Raw genomic sequence first — 19,287 nt, forward strand, 5'->3', positions numbered from 1 at the left:
GAATGTCAATGACATTTTGTGTCATAGGACTCCTGAAGTTATTTTTACGGGTAGAAATTTCAGCGATTTAATGGCCTTTGTGAAGATAAAATCCACGAATGTCAATGACATTTTGTGTCGTAGGACTCTCAAAGATATTTTCACGGGTAGAAATTTCAGCGATTTAAAGGCATTTGCAAAGACATGATCCACGAATGTCAATGATATTTTGTGTCGTAGGACTCCCGAAGTTATTTTTATGGGTACAAATTTCAGCGATTTATTGGCCTTTGTGAAGACATAATCCACGAATGTCAATGACATTTTGTGTCGTAGAACTCCCAAAGTTATTTTTACGGGTAGAAATTTCAGCGCTTTAATGGAATTTGTGAAAACATAATCCACGAATATCAATGACATTTTGTGTCGTAGGACTCCCAAAGTTATTTTTATGGGTAGAAATTTCAGCGCTTTAATGGAATTTGTGAAGACATAATCCACAAATATCAATGACATTTTGTGTCGTAGGACTCCCGAAGATATTTTTACGGGTAGAAATTTCAGCGATTTAATGGCCTTTGTGAAGACATAATCCACGAATGTCAATGACATTTTGTGTCGTAGGACTCCCGAAGTTATTTTTACAGGTACAAATTTCAGCGATTTAATGGCCTTCCACGAATGTCAATGACATTTTGTGTCGTAGGACTCCCAAAGTTATTTTTACGGGTAGAAATTTCAGCGATTTAATGGCCTTTGTGAAGACATAATCCACGAATGTCAATGACATTTTGTGTCGTAGGACTCCCGAAGTTATTTTTACGGGTAGAAATTTCAGCGCTTTAATGGAATTTGTGAAGACATAATCCACGAATGTCAATGACATTTTGTGTCGTAGAACTCTCAAAGTTATTTTTACGGGTAGAAATTTCAGCGCTTTAATGGAATTTGTGAAAACATAATCCACGAATGTCAATGACATTTTGTGTCGTAGGACTCCCGAAGTTATTTTTACGGGTAGAAATTTCAGCGCTTTAATGGAATTTGTGAAGACGTAATCCACAAATATCAATGACATTTTGTGTCGTAGGACTCCCGAAGATATTTTTACGGGTAGAAATTTCAGCGATTTAATGGCCTTTGTGAAGACATAATCCACGAATGTCAATGACATTTTGTGTCGTAGGACTCCCGAAGTTATTTTTACAGGTACAAATTTCAGCGATTTAATGGCCTTCCACGAATGTCAATGACATTTTGTGTCGTAGGACTCCCAAAGTTATTTTTACGGGTAGAAATTTCAGCAATTTAATGGCCTTTGTGAAGACATAATCCACGAATGTCAATGACATTTTGTGTCGTAGGACTCCCGAAGTTATTTTTACGGGTAGAAATTTCAGCGCTTTAATGGAATTTGTGAAGACATAATCCACGAATGTCAATGACATTTTGTGTCGTAGGACTCCCGAAGTTATTTTTACAGGTAGAAATTTCAGCGATTTAATGGCCTTTGTGAAGACATAATCCACGAATGTCAATGACATTTTGTGTCGTAGGACTCCCTAAGTTATTTTTACGGGTAGAAATTTCAGCGCTTTAATGGCCTTTGTGAAGACATAATCCATGAATGTCAATGACATTTTGTGTCGTAGGACTCCCGAAGTTATTTTTACGGGTAGAAATTTCAGCGCTTTAATGGAATTTGTGAAGACATAATCCATGAATGTCAATGACATTTTGTGTCGTAGTACAACAGAGAAATGTTCACTGCTGCAATTTTTTTGCAATTTCAGGATTTTATGGTATTGGTGAAGACAACATTTCAGAAAGTTACTGACAAGTCGTAGAACCCCACAGGAATGTTCATTGCTGCAAATTGTTATTATCACACACTCTTAATAATGTAACAAATAGAAAGTGCACTTCAATGGCTAAATATCGTTCAGTAATAATGTTTTTTTAACTGACACATGCAGATGACAGTCAAGTATAAAGTGTATTAATAGCACAGATGACGCTTCGTTGTGACTTGAGTGACAATAACAAGTGTCGGATGTTCATAATCTACCAATATACAACAATTTACTTTACAAACATACTGTTCCAAGTATATTATTGAATTCATTTAACCACATTATGCACATTTTGTACTGTGTGAAACTTGACTAGATGTGAGAATATTGCCCTAGCGAGACTATTGCCCTATGAAGGCTATTGCCCTATCAAGATTATTGCCTTATCGAGACTATTGCCCTATTGAGACTATTGCCCTAGCGAGACTATTGCCCTAGCAAGACTATTGCCCTATGAAGGCTATTGCCCTATTGAGATTATTGCCTTATCGAGACTATTGCCTTATCGAGACTATTGCCCTATTGAGACTATTGCCCTAGCGAGACTTGTTCAGGTCTATATCAAGTACTAATGCCCTGTGCATCATAACAGGAGAAAAACGGAAGGGGCAAAGTTTAGTTTGATGTGGGCTTGTGTGGTAATGATAATAAGACTGAACTTCTAATGTTAAATACTAAATGTTCAATGTTAAATACTCTGATTTCAGAATACGCTCTTGAGTGAAAGCACATGGGTAAGAGCAGGAAGCTTACAAAAGTAACCACGGTATTAACTGAAAGATATTACAATGGAACAAATAGGGTACTTCCTCATTAGTGATAAGATGAATTTTTCTATTATTATATTCTCTTCTATTATTATAAATATATTACCAAATTAATTCTGAAATCATTTGAAATTTACAAAGCAAATTTCGCAAGCTGGAGAAAATGGAACATGAAACATATCACTGTGGTTTAGACAGAGAAGTCACACACACTGATTTTCATAATTTGCGAAAATTAAATTGGTTACATTATTACTCTCAACTCACAGATGAGAAGGCTTATGCCTAAGAGATTATGGATATTATCATAAATAATAAAAATATTACTATAAAAGACAAATAACAGCTTTCTTGGAAAGTATTAGATGCCGTGCCGTGCTGTGTTCATTATCACAGAACATTTGTAGTGCATACTATTATATTATTTCAGAAGGACAAAAATATCTAATATTTAAAAAAAATTATTAAACTAAAATTGATGTGTTCAAAATGAATATTATAATTCATAATATGTGGACAATAAACAAATTTACAAATGTGGTTTTGTATCTACTGTACGTTGAGTATTATTTTTGTCCAATAGACGTCAAAGCATAGCGTCAAATATAATGCATCAAAAATCTGGGGTTAATAGACACTACCACTTTTGGTTGACTCCCTAAATAATTATCTTAGATTACTGTAGACATCATGTGGTTGCTAGGTGATAAGTATGGTTGCTAGGCAACAGAGGGCTTAGTAGGAGATACTTGAAGTGAAGATAACAGCAATTGAAAAGATCACAAACGATCAGGTTGCTGGTGGTATTAAAGATATTGTGCCCACTGGCAAAAGCCAACATAAATAATTATCTGAATGCAGAAAAGTGTCTTGTTTAGGTTTGTCTCACATTGGTCTCTCACCATCTTTGACACACGCAGAGATAAAGACCATCTAAATGATTCAGCACAGAAATTGTCTGCCATTTTGGGAAAACTGAGGATATCAAGCTGTGATTGCAGTAATTGTGCTAAAAATTCAATTTGATGATTTACTGCATTAATGAGAGTGAAATTTAACCATAAAAAATTCAGTGTGGCATTTGACCCATTGTGACATTTTTCTGTGCCTGAAAATATGCATGAAAATTTTAAAAATACAAAAATATATATCTGCAAACAATCATTTTAAAGTGTTTTGATTACCGGTACTTTGATTGGATCTGCTTTACGTGTAAATCAGCCATGATTGAGAGAAATACATGTAAGCAGAGAATCATGGGTAATTGGTGGTCTTATCAATCCAATGAAAACTTTTGTAGATTTGTAGGTGGGGCAAGGGTCCTTATGAATTTATTTTCATGTACCCATAATGTGATTGGCAGAATGTGGAATCCCAGGGAACAATAGTATTAAAAATTGTCAATGATGGTGAAAGTAAATTTATTGTCAATAATTTTAGCAAATGAAAGCACAATCCTAGTGGTAGAAAGTTTGGTTTATTTTTTTCTGTTGCCATGGAAATCCACCATCTTGAATCATATTATATAAAATTGTAATCAAGATCTCAGACTATTTATAAGATAAAAAAAGCCGCCATCTTGAAATATGATTTGTTGTCATGTAAAAACATTTTTTCTGATTTAAAGCCATACATGTACATGTATATAATTACATAGGAAGTTACAACTGTCTTTGGAATCTACATGTAATTTTTATGTACAAAATATTTGCATAAATGTGATAGGTTTACTCCTCTTGGATGTAATTCGGTAACTCAGTATATTATAGTCTTAACTTAAAAAAAAAAGAAGTAATTTCCAATTTTTCAGCGCTCATCCGTCATCACCTCAGGATAATAAACCGAAATATAATGACACACACGTTAAACTATGAATACCTCCAAAGAGAGGGATAGACCTTGCATTAACCCCACCACGAATATGTTAATCTACATTTATGTTGTTCCTCTGCTTAAGACAGGTAAGATATCACCAATTATAGACTTGTTAAGTTGGAACAGTCCATTAGTATCATTTGAGAAATATATATAAGGTTTTAAGACGATAACATTTTTTTTTTTTTGATTCAATTTCTATTTGGGTTTGGAGTTTGAAACTGAATTATGATTCAAGGGCAGTGATCCCAACATCTTTTAAAATGGCAGGTAAAGTATCCTATAAAAATGGAAATAAACTATTCTGACAAGTGAAAGTTATAAATTGTCAACTGAAACACCTAATGGAATTTGACCCCAAAATCTGATTTCATTGCGAAAACAAATTAATCACTGACAGAAATTCCATTATTAAGTGTAAATTATTTGATAATGTGTGACACACTCTATTCAAATATACAAGAATCGAATTATAAATAGTCTAGTGGTTCTCCAGTAGGAGAGGCAGCACTTTAAACATTACATCATCAAAATATTGAACTTAAATAATTCATGTACCTGTAGCTGGGAGTCCTCTGATTGCTCATTCATTCTAACCCTAGGTATTTTATTATTATTCATACATTTTTTACCCATATTTGGTCATTACATGACATAATAGCTTTGTGTTATCAATAGATTAAAGACTATTTGCTCATAGTCGTCTCCATAATTCAGCTGCATACATACATATGCGCATAATTTTAGATGTGAGAATGAATTAATTATGAAGTATTAAAAAAATTCACTGAAATAAAAGTATTTAAAGTCTACAGGTCTCTGAGCTCAAATCGTTTTTGATGGTTGCTTCTCAGCAAGGATAAAACACAGCACACGTATCAATATATATGTATTGTGTTAGTAAAGTACATGTATATTACAATGATGATATCCAACAGTGATATATTGCATTTAGAGAAGATTTTGTGACTTGATAGCATACTTGCCTATAGCTTACGCACTATCAGGTTTAAAATCTTTTCCTTGTTCAATATATAAAACAGTGTGAACTATACTATCCTTGCCTGCTTAAAATGACAATTATTTGCTTGTATTTTATTTTGTGCATTATATTTTTTTAGGAGCAAAATTAAAACTTTTTTTTTTTCTGTTTTCAACCCAAGTGCTAGTATCATTGTAGATTGAAAATACAGATACAGGAATTGCTCTTTGTGATTGATTTTTGAGTGTTGAAATTTGTAACAAACTTCATTGAGTTTCTCTATCAAATAGAAATATTGGATTTGTTAATGGTGTTGTGTCAATAAAATATGCACTTGATCTGATCAAGGACAAACCTGATGGACAAGTGTCAATTTCTCACTCCTTTTCAGAAATCATTTCAAGAGATTATGTATACCGATAACAAAGGCGTATTCAGTGTGTTGTATCAGCAACAGATACATTTCAGAATCACACACAAATATTGCACTTTTTTTTAATTTTATTTTCAAGCAAACACATTAATTGAATTGATTCATGTAAGCAGATGACGATATCTGGAGAATGGCTCCAAACAGATGCCAATGACAATATTTCAATATCACCACGGAGACAGATTATAGCACAATCTTTTATTCCCTGTATCCTATTATTGATTAGAATACATTTTATACTTTTATTTAATCATAACCGCAATTTATTTTGCAAAGAGTGATGAGTTGTACTCCCAAAGGAGTAGACAAACTGGAAAAAAATGTTTCGATTCAAAATTCTGTTTCCGTTCATTTGTGTTTACGTACATTGACATTCCTGTCCAGTAAAGCAAAGCAATTAAAATCCAAAAGGAGGCTTGTTTCTTCAATGCCACGGATAACTCACGACCTGACAAGAAATAACAAGAAAGCTTCTACCTCAAGCTAACTACGCTACACGATTCACACACAGCGTCTGATGCATGTAAGATGAGGATAGACTGATAATACGTACCATCGTCGTCGTCGAATACTATTGAGGATTCTATCAATCTGCCACAAACACCCAACAATGAAAGTCAATCACCTGTGAAACAGACTACATACATCAAAATTCAGGCACAGTCCAACCTTTTTCACTGAAGAAGTAATATTGCAAATTCATCACACCACCCAAAATTTCTTTTTCTGATACTTCCCTTACTGGAAAGTAGTTTCCGTTAGCGCCTTTACATTTATAACAGCTTGTAGCTTTTCGAAATGCTCCATGCATGGCATTTGAAATTCAGTATCAAGCCCTCAAGGGTTCTTTAATAAAATGTACATCATTGTTCTCTTAGAATCTTCAGAACTGTCACTTTCCCACCTGACTATATCTATTCAAGCAATTCTAGATGAATATTTGAAGCTAAAAATTTCACTTGCCGGTTGTCTGGTTGTAGAATTACTTATTATCAACTTCCCAAAAGAGACAACAATTCAATTCTAGTGAAGGGCCTTATTTAATTTATTCTTGATGCAAAAATCATAACTGAAATATTTTTTCCGCCAAAAATTTGGTGCATAATTTTTCTAATTTGTCTGTGTTTTCTCAACCAAACAGACATATTTTCCATTAGCCTGCAGGTATATTTTGAGGTAGACGTTAAAATCTGACTTTAGCATTTAGTATAAAAGGGATGTATGTATTTACAATAAACTAGACAAAAAACATGTAGGTATCAATACTGTAAGAACAAACAAGTACTATTAATAGTATTCATTTGGTCAACTTTCATTGACAGCAGAATGAAATAATCACAAAAATTCTCAATTGATTTTATACATTTACTCTGACAGCCGATTTCATGGATGCTTAGTCAGATCATTTTACACTTCTTCTAAAGTCGCAAATAGCTCCTACAAATTTAATGGCGCCAATTACAGAGCTCATGATTTAACAGGGTGGTGCATTGTGGGTAGCAACCTTCTTGTGATATACTTTGAGCCCTAGAATGATACAGGACAACAAATACCTTAAATGAGGGTACTCACATGGCTGCTAATTGAAATATGATTATCCCACTGCTGTCACCAATGTGTAAATTATCAATGTTTTAAAAATGTTTTAATCTCAAATAAACCTTCAAAACTTAAAAATTTGTAAAGTTAATGCTAAAACATGGCATACAAAAAGCATTTTCCTTTTTGAGGCATTTAAATTTTAATTGTACCAAGAGTATACTACACTGTATAAGTACAGGGACATTAAAAAACATTCTAAACTAAATGAAATCTATACACACAATGTGTACCAAAGATGCATGTGAAGCCAAACTTAGTAGTTTTATTCAATACATGATATACAGACAATGGGAAATTATGTCCACTTGATTCAAAATTAATGAAGAAAATGAAAGATAAGGACATACAAATTTGTGATAAATGAATTAAAAAACAGACCACCTAACAGTAACCATGGTTTTATTATAATAACTTTTTTGCTTTTTAATTTAATATGTTAAATTAATGCATTTTGAAATTCAACTCCCCCAAATCAATTGACATTTAAGAATAAACTAATAACATCTGGACATTTCTTCACAAAAAATAAATTTAAATGTTGACGAAAAAAATGGCAATTAATACTTGACCAGATTAAGATCCAAATTGTGCTTCTTCTTGTTTACATAATATTCTATTTCAGTTGAATTTCCATTTAAATGTGATTAAATTCTAGTGCAACATATGCTATTTAGTGGCAAACAGACCGTTACAGCATTTTATGTTCTAGCGACAAGCCCTGTGCTGATGACCATTACTACTGTTGGCCTCGATCCATCTTCAATTTTCCAATAAAGTGAATTGGAGAGTCTGAAAACCTCATCAAAAGAACTGACTGGAACTGTTAAGGTCTTATGTATGAGAAAATGTCTGTAATTGACTTTCTATTCCACAGAACCTTTCAACTCATCACCATTTAAAATGAGAAGAAATGCAATTTTAAAATCTGTATCCTCATCACTTTTTTTTTTTTTTTTTTTTTTTCACGTCACTCAATGATTGCAAGGATTCCTTGTTGGAAAGAAGACAACCTTCAAACTCCATGTATTGCAAGGATTCCTTATTGGAAAGAAAATAACCTTCAAACTTCATGTATTGCAAGCATGCCTTGTTGGAAAGAAGACAACCTTCAAACTCAATGATTGCACGCATGCCTTGTTGGAAAGAAGACAACCTTCAAACTCAATGATTGCAAGCATGCCTTGTTGGAAAGAAGACAACCTTCAAACTCAATGATTGCGATGTTGTTATTTATCAATATGATCAAGTGATGCACTATATACTTAGAGTTGAAAAGCACTTACATTTTGCACACATAATTTTCATTTTAATATGACAACATATTTTTGTGTGGACTAGGTTACTTAAAGCGCGGTCTCATATAAACAAACATGGCGACTTTGACTGTTGCGCAGATCAACGAGTATGAACTGAGACATTTCCAAGCTTTAATTAGGTAATTTTCATGTTATTTGAAGGTATCAAAGAGTTACTGGCGGTAATCAGTGCAAGTTGTGCCCAGGTCAAACCTCATACTTGTGATTTTCATTTGAAGAGCGCGACGACTACCACGCTTTAAGATAGAGATGCAGGTTCATGTGCACTTGGGAGTGAATTTTTTTTTTTTGCTTTTTATTATCCAAACAAACAGTCCTGGCTATAGACTGTTAAAATTTTGTAGAATTGTGAATAGTGGAACATACTCAAAAGACGATTTTAAAATATAGATAACTGGTGCAAACATTCTCTCTTTTGAATGCTTACCAAGATTTAGCAAGACTGTACATAAATAATAAAAAAGAAACATAATGAAAAAAAGAAATGACGGGATCTCCATATTATGCACTATATTTAACTTTTAACAAAACGATAATACATTTAAATTTGGAACTGTTACAGTCATTTTAATTATGAGCATTAGCAAACTTCTTACTGAGTGAATTGTTATGCAAATTAGCAATTATCTCAGCTTCTTTTTAGTGCACATCCCAGAACTTTGAAAAAAATAGCTCCTAGCCGCTTTGACCTTTTGTTTTGAAATTTTCACAAATGATTGACAATGTGTTTATCTTCAAAACGCCGTCGAGGCATTGTTTTTGGTTGAACAGTGTTACAACAATCGTACAGACAACTAGCCTGGGTGTTAATTTATGCATACAATTTGAGCTGCTGCCCTGCAAAATTGACAACTGGTAGACAGTTTTCAAGACAGCACTTTCTTCATAGTAAACAGATGTACCCATGAACCAATTTTGACAGAAAATAGAAGCATGGTTTAGAAGCTAATTTTTTTTAAATCATTTTTGACCAAAAAAGCACACTTTTGTGCATATTTCAAACTACAGTGTCCATGAAAAAAATACTAACAAAATTTTTAAATTCATACAATAAGCTTTCAGAAAATATATAGTTTTGTGGACAAGGGAGGTCATCTTGGTTTCCTAATTAACTAATTAAAATACCTGTCAGGTAAACTGCATCTCTACCTTAATTGTATGACAGGTTCTGCCCACGGGGATCCCTTCCGTATCCCAGGTACTGTCAGAGCCAATCTCTTCTGTGTCCCAGATACTGCCCAAGGCATTCTTTTTAGGCTTTAATATTTCAGGTACTGCCTGAGCCATCCCCTTCCATATCTCTGGTACTGCAAAATCTTTTCTCTTCCACATCCCAGTTACTGCACAACCCACCCCTTCTGTATCCCAGTTACTGCACAACCCATTCCCTTTCATATCCCAGTTACTGCACAATTAACCCATTCCCTTTCATATCCCAGTTACCAAACAACCCATTCCCTTTTATATCCCAAATACTTTACACCCTATTCCCTTTCATATCCCAGGTACTGCACAACCCATTCACTTTGATATCCCAGGTACTACACAACCCATTCTCTTCCACATTCCAGGTACTGCACAACCCATTCCCTTTCACATCCCAGGTACTGCACAACCCATTCCCTTTCACATCCCAGAAACTGCACAACCCATTCCCTTTCATATCCCAGTTACTGCACAACGCATTCCCTTTCATATCCCAGGTATTGCACAACCCATTCTCTTTCATATCCCAGGTACTGCACAACCCATTCCCTTTCACATCCCAGAAACTGCACAACCCATTCCCTTTCATATCCCAGTTACTGCATAACCCATTCCCTTTCATATCCTAGGTACTGCACGACCCATTTCCTTTCATAACCCAGGTACTGCACAACCCATTCTCTTTCATATCCCAGTTACTGCACAACCCATTCTCTTTCATATCCCAGGTACTGCACAACCCATTCCCTTTCACATCCCAGAAACTGCACAACCCATTCCCTTTCATATCCCAGTTACTGCACAACCCATTCCCTTTCATATCCTAGGTACTGCATGACCCATTTCCTTTCATAACCCAGGTACTGCACAACCCATTCTCTTTCATATCCCAGTTACTGCGCAACCCATCCTCTTTCATATCCCAGTTACTGTGCAACCCATTCTCTTTCATATCCCAGGTACTGCACAAGCCATTCTCTTTCATATCTCAGGTACTGCACAACCCATTCTCTTCCACATCCCAGAAACTGCACAACCCATTCCCTTTCATATCCTAGTTACTGCACAACCCATTCTATTCCACATCCCAGGAACAGCACAACCCATTCCCTTTCATATCCCAGTTACTACACAACCCATTCTTTTTCATATCCCAGTTACTGCACAATCCATTCACTTTCATACCCCAGGTACTGCACAGCCCATTCTCTTTCATATCTCAGTTACTGCACAACCCATTCCCTTTCATATCCTAGTTACTGCACAACCCATTCTATTCCACATCCCAGGAACAGCACAACCCATTCCCTTTCATATCCCAGTTACTACACAACCCATTTCCTTTCATATTCTAGGTACTGTACAATGCATTCCCTTTCATATCCTAGGTACCGCACAACCCATTTTCTTTCATATCCCAGTTACTGCACAACCCAATCCCTTTCACATCCCCAGGTACTACACAACCCATTCTCTTTCATATCCCAGTTACTGCACAACCCATTCGCTTTCATATCCCAGTTACTGCACAACCCATTTCTTTTCATATTCTAGGTACTGTACAATCCATTCCCTTTCATATCCCAGGTACTGCACAACCCATTCTCTTTCATATCCCAGTTACCGTGCAACCCATTCTCTTTCATATCCCAGGTACTGCACAAGCCATTCTCTTTCATATCTTAGGTACTGCACAACCCATTCTCTTCCATATCTCAGGTACTGCCCAAGCCATTTCCTTTCATATCCCAGGTATTGCACAACCCATTCTCTTTCATATCCCAGGTACTGCACAACCCATTCTCTTTCATATCCCAGTTACTGCACAACCCAATCCCTTTCACATCCCAGGTACTACACAACCCATTCTCTTTCATATTCTAGTTACTGCACAACCCATTCCCTTTCATATCCCAGTTACTGCACAACCCATTCTCTTTCATATCCCAGTTACTGCACAACCCATTTCTTTTCATATTCTAGGTACTGTACAATCCATTCCCTTTCATATCCCAGGTACTGCACAACCCATTCTCTTTCATATCCCAGTTACCGTGCAACCCATTCTCTTTCATATCCCAGGTACTGCACAAGCCATTCTCTTTCATATCTCAGGTACTGCACAACCCATTCTCTTCCATATCTCAGGTACTGCACAAGCCATTTCCTTTCATATCCCAGGTATTGCACAACCCATTCTCTTTCATATCCCAGGTACTGCACAACCCATTCTCTTTCATATCCCAGTTACTGTGCAACCCATTCTCTTTCATATCCCAGGTCCTGCACAAGCCATTCTCTTTCATATCTCAGGTACTGCACAACCCATTCTCTTCCACATCCCAGAAACTGCACAACCCATTCTCTTTCATATCCTAGTTACTGCACAACCAATTCTATTCCACATCCCAGGAACAGCACAACCCATTCCCTTTCCTATTCCAGTTACTACACAACCCATTCTCTTTCATATCCCAGTTACTGCACAACCCATTCTCTTTCATATCCCAGGTACTGCACAGCCCATTCTCTTTCATATCCCAGGTACTGCACAACCCATTCTCTTTCACATTCTAGGTACTGCATAATGCATTCCCTTTCATATCCCAGGTACTGCACAACCCATTCTCTTTCATATCCCAGTTACTGCACAACCCATTCTCTTTCATATCTCAGGTACTGCACAACCCATTTCTTTTCATATTCTGGGTACTGTACACTTCATTCCCTTTCATATCCCAGGTACTGCACAACCCATTCTCTTTCATATCTCAGTTACTGTGCAACCCATTCTCTTTCATATCCCAGGTACTGCACAAGCCATTCTCTTTCATATCTCAGGTACTGCACAACCCATTCTCTTCCACATCCCAGAAACTGCACAACCCATTCCCTTTCATATCCTAGTTACTGCACAACCCATTCTATTCCACATCCCAGGAACAGCACAACCCATTCCCTGTCATATCCCAGTTACTACACAACCCATTCCCTTCTGTATCATTGTTACTGCACAACCCATTCCCTTTCATATTCAAGGTACAGTACAATATATTCCCTTTCATATCTCAGGTACTGCAAACGCATTCCCTTCTGTATTCTAATTACTGCACAACCCATCCCCTTTCATATCCAAGTTACCACTCAACCCATTCCTTTCTGTAGCCCAGTTACTGCACAACCCATTCCCTTTCATATCTCAGGTACTGCACAGTACATAAAATGTTTTTCTTCTTCAGATTTCCAGTTTAAATTCAAAGAATCAGGTGAAATTGAAAGCAGTAATTGGGCAATAAATCTCCATAAATCATAAGGAATCCAGAGAATCAAATTGTTACAAAATATTAAAACAGGTTTCCAATTTTAATTAGAAAATCCTAGCTTACAGAACTCATTTAAACCTATAATTTTGTGCATACACAAAGGCATACGAGAGCAAAAATTTGCTAGATATAAAATTTTAATACCAGGAAACCATCTTTACTAAATTTGCAGACAATTTATATCGTAAATTGAATTTCTAAATACTCCAACCATTTTTTTTTTTTCAATATAGTGAAATCAGAACAAGGGACACATTTTCAAGCAGTCAATTAAAATACAAGAATATATTGAGCGAAGCTAACAGTCAGCATGTGGTCGTCTCCCTTCCAATGGTATTCTAATTTTTTTTCTTGACGCAGCGGGGACACTCAGTACATATCATTGGAACAAAATGTTAATTTCCTCTGTGACATTATTACATACGTCTAACTAGTCTAAATAGCATGATACATTTTATATGCTATATGCACACAAATCAATCAATTTATAATTTAGAAACAGAAAACATTACATATGCAGATACTCGTTCATATATCCCCCCCCCCATCTATTCAGTTACATTTCTTTATTATCAGTACTTACATGTTTTTTTAATGCAACAATTGCTTTGTTGTGTGTTTTTGATCAGTTTTCAACTGCAGAACCCCAATATAATAAATAATTCATATTAATATTATTATTATTTATTAAGTTTGTTATTCTCATTTTCAACATTATTTCACATTTTACAACCATTATACTCTTCTCCCTCAACTATTTTTTTTTCAAATGCGAACCATAAAATAAAACATAGTTGAACTCTGGTGACCTTGCCCTTTGTTATATGATATAATTCCCTTTATCATAGTTTGTTTCAATATAAATATGCATTGTCATAATTAATTTTGAATACAAACGAGTTTTGGGGTTGAACCAACAGTGGGGAATCAGTCTACCGAATGTCCTTAAAAGATGTAAATATCTTACAAAAACATTGGTGCCTTATTTGTTTAATTATTTTAAGGAACATAATTTCCAGCTTTGATGAAAGTAATTGAGATATTTTAGAATAAAAACAAATGTCTCATTGCAAAAAAAAGTGCTGCATTTAGATGTGAATAGATTCATAAAACATGCAAGATAACAGAAAAATTTAGCTGGCTTTAGTTCAAGTATTTTGTACAGGTGTCTGTCAAAAATGAATGATTCACTGAGACAAATATGAACTGCCTCATTGTGTGACTACTGTATTATATGAAAGTAAAAAAACACCCTTTATGAATAGCTATCTTGTTGCAAGCTCTGCTTTGTATGCAAATCAACTTAAATAGTTGGTGTCCAGTGGAGGGAGAAGTCAACAGTACTGTTGCCTCCTGAGAAACTACATCTTCAAACACTGCAATCTCTGAAGTGCGTTTTTAAACTAGTATTATAAAAACTATCATTCTGTTCTAATAGCTGAAACAAATTCCTGTGAGTTTTCATTTGTCGAATGAACTGTTTGTCAAATACAGAATACATATAATTTAGAATAATTTTCTTTTTAAAATGTGGATGAAATGTTTTGCTTTTAATGTATTTTTTATGTATTGTTTTTGATTTGATAACTTTTGACTAAACAGATTTTCTATCAGCTTCAGATCTTGATCAAAGTTTGGCACCCAGTTCATAGCAGTGCTTATATTGATTTTCTGACATCTTGTTTTCTGTAAAGATTTTATTGGTAGGTTTGCAAATGTGTATCAGACTGTGCAATCTCTCCATGAGTTGGTTTTGAAACCCAGTATGGAATTCTGAGATACATTAATACCAAGGATATTATTACAAGATAAATCATTTGCTTCATTGAACACATACAACAATGCATATTTTCACTGAGATCAGTGACCTTTGATGTGTATCACCAGTGATCAGTCAAGTAGAAACAGTCAAAATATTTTATCAGATTTTCTCAATTTTTGCATGATATTTTCATACAGGACATCTGTTGTTCAAACTCAGGGAAGACTTTATACTGATGAATAAGGTGACCAAGTTTGATAAAGTTTGGAATAGAATTAGTAAAGTTATTATGCACACAATAACAATTATTAACGACGACGACAACGACGACGACGACGACAACGCCGGACAAAATTTGTCCCTTAATATACCTTTCCCTTCCATCTTTGATGGTACGGGCAAGGTAAAAAACATAGTTGAACTCTGGTGACCTTGCCCTTTGTTATATAATATAATTCCCTTTATCATAGTTTGTTTCAATATAAATATGCATTGTCATAATTAATTTTGAATACAAACAAGTTTTGGGGTTGAACCAACAGTGGGGAATCAGTCTACCAAATGTCATTTAAAGATGTAAATATCTTACAAAAACATTGGTGCCTTATTTGTTTAATTATTTTAAGGGACATAATTTCCAGCTTTATTCAAAGTAATTCAGATATTTTAGTATAAAAACAAATGCCTCATTGCAAAAAAAAGTGCTGCATTTAGATGTGAATAGATTCATAAAACATGCAAGATAACAGAAAATCTTAGCTGGCTTTTGTCCAAGTATTTTGTACAGGTGTCTGACAAAAATTAATGATTTACTGAGACAAATATGAACTGCCTCATTGTGTGACTACTGTATTATATGAAAAGTAAAAAAAAAACACCCTTTATGAATAGCTATCATGTTGCAAGCTCTGCTTTGTATGCAAATCAACTTAAATAGTTAGTTGGTGTCCAGTGGAGGGTGAAGTCAACAGTACTGTTGCCTCCTGAGAATCTACAGCTTCAAACACTGCAATCTTTGAAGTGCGTTTTTAAACCAGTATTATAAAAACTGTGGATGAAATGTTTTGCTTTTTATGTATTTTCAAAGTTTGGCACCCAGTTCATAGGAGTGCTTATATTGATTTTCTGACATCTTGTTTTCTGTAAAGATTTTATTGGTAGGTTTGCAAATGTGTATGAGTTGGTTTTGAAACCCAGTATGGGATTCTGAGATACATTACCAAGGATATTATTACAAGATAAATCATTTGCTTCATTGAACACATACAACAATGCATATTTCCACTGAGATCAGTGACCTTTTATGTGTATCACCAGTGATCAGTCAAGTAGAAACAGTCAAAATATTTTATCAGATTTTCTCAATTTTTGCATGATATTTTCATACAGGACATCTGTTGTTCAAACTCAGGGAAGACTTTATACTGATGAATAAGGTGACCAAGTTTGATGAAGTTTGGAATAGAATTAGTAAAGTTATTATGCACACAATAACAATTATTAACGATGACGACGAGGACAACGACAACAACAACAACAACAACAACGACAACGCCGGACAAAACTTTTCCCTTAATATACCTTTCCCTTCCATCTTTGATGGTACGGGCAAGGTAAAAAAGATTTATTTCTGGTCAAAGGATGTGGCACAGTGACATATATTTTTTTTTGTTTTTATATTATTTTTTTATTTGTTTTGTATTTCATCTTAGCAAATACACATAATGATCTTAACCAATTTATCTGAAATGCGCTAACTAAAATCCTATTTATCAAAGAATAAATTAATACGAAATAAGCTTCTTATTATTATCAGACAATTCCATCATTTTTTTAATGAAATAAATCAGCTGAGAATAAAAAAAAGCATAATTATGCCATACTGCTTTCGCACTTTGTTAATTGTTTTAAAATAGCACTTTAGGTAAAGCACTTTAGGTAAGGAGGATGAAAGAATGGAATAATAGCATGAAACTAGTTGGCTGAACAAAAAGACCATGCTAAGTACTGGTAATTTTCCTATACTTTATTCATTTAATAACACTCGATTTTAAATAAAGAATTGTGGCTAATTGGGATATCATAACAAGAGCAGCTGCATGTAAAAAAAACAGTTTGTATGGTGATGACTTTATATTCAACAATCTGTCATGTAAAATACAGTATTTGGTTTATTAGTAGTGCATGTGTAAATGACAATTGCTTGTGCATGTGTGCTTCTAATATAGTAAATATGGTAGATAGCTCAAGATTCATCACTTGTATTGGATACATGAATTTATTAAAATTTATGTAATAGAATATTTTCCATAACTCCTTGAGTTGAGAGTTCAGTGACATGCAAATACAGCCATGAACGGTTGGTCAGGGGAAAAAAACAATGTAAATAGAAAGTGAATGGATAACAATCTACAAAAGATGATGGATTGATTATGAAATATGCTCAGCAGTTATCAATCATAATCATCATCAGTTTAACAATAAGAGAAATAAAAACACAATGATGAAGAGTACACATTTCTTTTTTTTTCAATGACTATACACGAATTTTATAAAAAACAACAAAATGATTTGATTGAGGCAAACACAAACCAAGTAAAAAGCTGTATTTTTCAGCAATATTATATACTGGGAAGCGGACATTTTCAGCGCGCATATACATCAAAAGATTCAGTTCACAAGGATATGTTCCTACAAAATGGCTTGATGTTTGCCTATCCACCATGTAACTTCACTTCACTGGGTTATCGGGCAATGGAGCGCTACTAACCTCTGCTCAAACAAACACAGATTTCTGAATTTTCGCATGAATGTGATATCACTGTTGCTTAGCAACAATATATATATATATATAGGTAGAGGGAGAGGAAATAAAGTAAGAGAGAAATAAGCTTCGAAAATGATTTTATAAATTGACATTAATCTCAACCCTCCACTACCGCCCCTACCCACACCATAATTACAGCATCATTATTTTTCTCAGCCAAATATTGGTGTAAAATTTTATGTATTTTTCTATATTTATTTTGATAATTTTGGATTAAAATTGACACAACTTCTATTGACTAAGTCTTTTTGGAATTTTTGAAAAATTATGAAATTAAAATTCATGATTTTTTTACTAGATAACGACTTCCATTTTTATATGGTAATAATCTCATCTGTAAAGAGCTTAAAAATGTTACAACAACAATAGCAAAAATTCCGTATTTAACCTTTTCATCACCAGACTTTCTCACCCAAATTTTTTTCTTATATTTTTCAATATTTCCGAAATGAACCCTAATTTTAGAGCCAACAGACAAAATTTGAGTAAATTTTCAGTTTTTACTCAAAAAATTTTGCTATTTTTGTCCCAATCTTCTGATAGAAAGTGCAGACAATTTTGCGAATTTGTGATGAAAAGAGGGGGTAGGGATGAAAAGGTTAAGATTACAGCAGTAAAATGTTGCCAGGTATATTACTCAATGCTTCTGCAGCCAATTTTTCCCAGCAAACTAGACAAATTACTTAGTCTCAAAATAACATGAGATAGACAGTGAATGGCTATGAGATAATGTGTCATTCTACAGGTATAAATAGACAGTACTTAGATCTAGTGGTTAGCCATTTTAACAAGAAACCAGACTACGTCTGCATACAATATAATAACTCTAAATACAAAACAAGATTGGTATTAATTTCACAGACAGATGTATGGTAAGTGAGGCTGTGTTTCAAACCGATTCTGTCTTTTTTACTGTATTAGCATGGGATTACAAGCTTGGAAGAAATAAGGAAATGTCTATCAGAAAAAATAAGTCTGCAAATTCAAACTCCTTAGTTCCAGCATGAAATGTCTAGCAGACAACATAAGTCTTCAAATTCAGACTCCTTAGCTCCAGCAAGAAATGTCCAGCAGACAACACAGTTTGCAAAATCAGACCCCTTAGCTCCAGTATGAAATGTCTAGCAGACAAAATAAGTCTGCAAATTCAGACTCCTTAGCTCTAGCATGAAATGTCTATGCTAAGTCCAGCAGACAACATAGTTTGCAAATTCAGACTTCCTAGCTTCAGCAGACAACATAAATCTGTAAATTCAGACTGCTTATTTTAGCAATGAATGTCCAGCAGACGACAGGCCTGAAATTGCTTGTCTTTCAGTTCAAATTCAACCAAACCTTAAAATAAAATGTCTAAAAATAAAA

At 34.5% G+C, this 19,287-nt stretch overlaps 1 protein-coding gene across 1 annotated transcript in view; it reads right to left on the reverse strand.

The window, feature by feature from the left end:
* LOC100374775 (protein unc-80 homolog) overlaps window positions 1-19,287 on the reverse strand; it is a 125,908-nt gene that overhangs the window by 98,056 nt on the left and 8,565 nt on the right. The window lies entirely within an intron of this gene.

This window comes from Saccoglossus kowalevskii, chromosome 1 (genome assembly GCF_978046115.1).
Source record: "Saccoglossus kowalevskii chromosome 1, keSacKowa6.1, whole genome shotgun sequence".
Lineage (NCBI taxonomy): Eukaryota > Metazoa > Hemichordata > Enteropneusta > Harrimaniidae > Saccoglossus > Saccoglossus kowalevskii.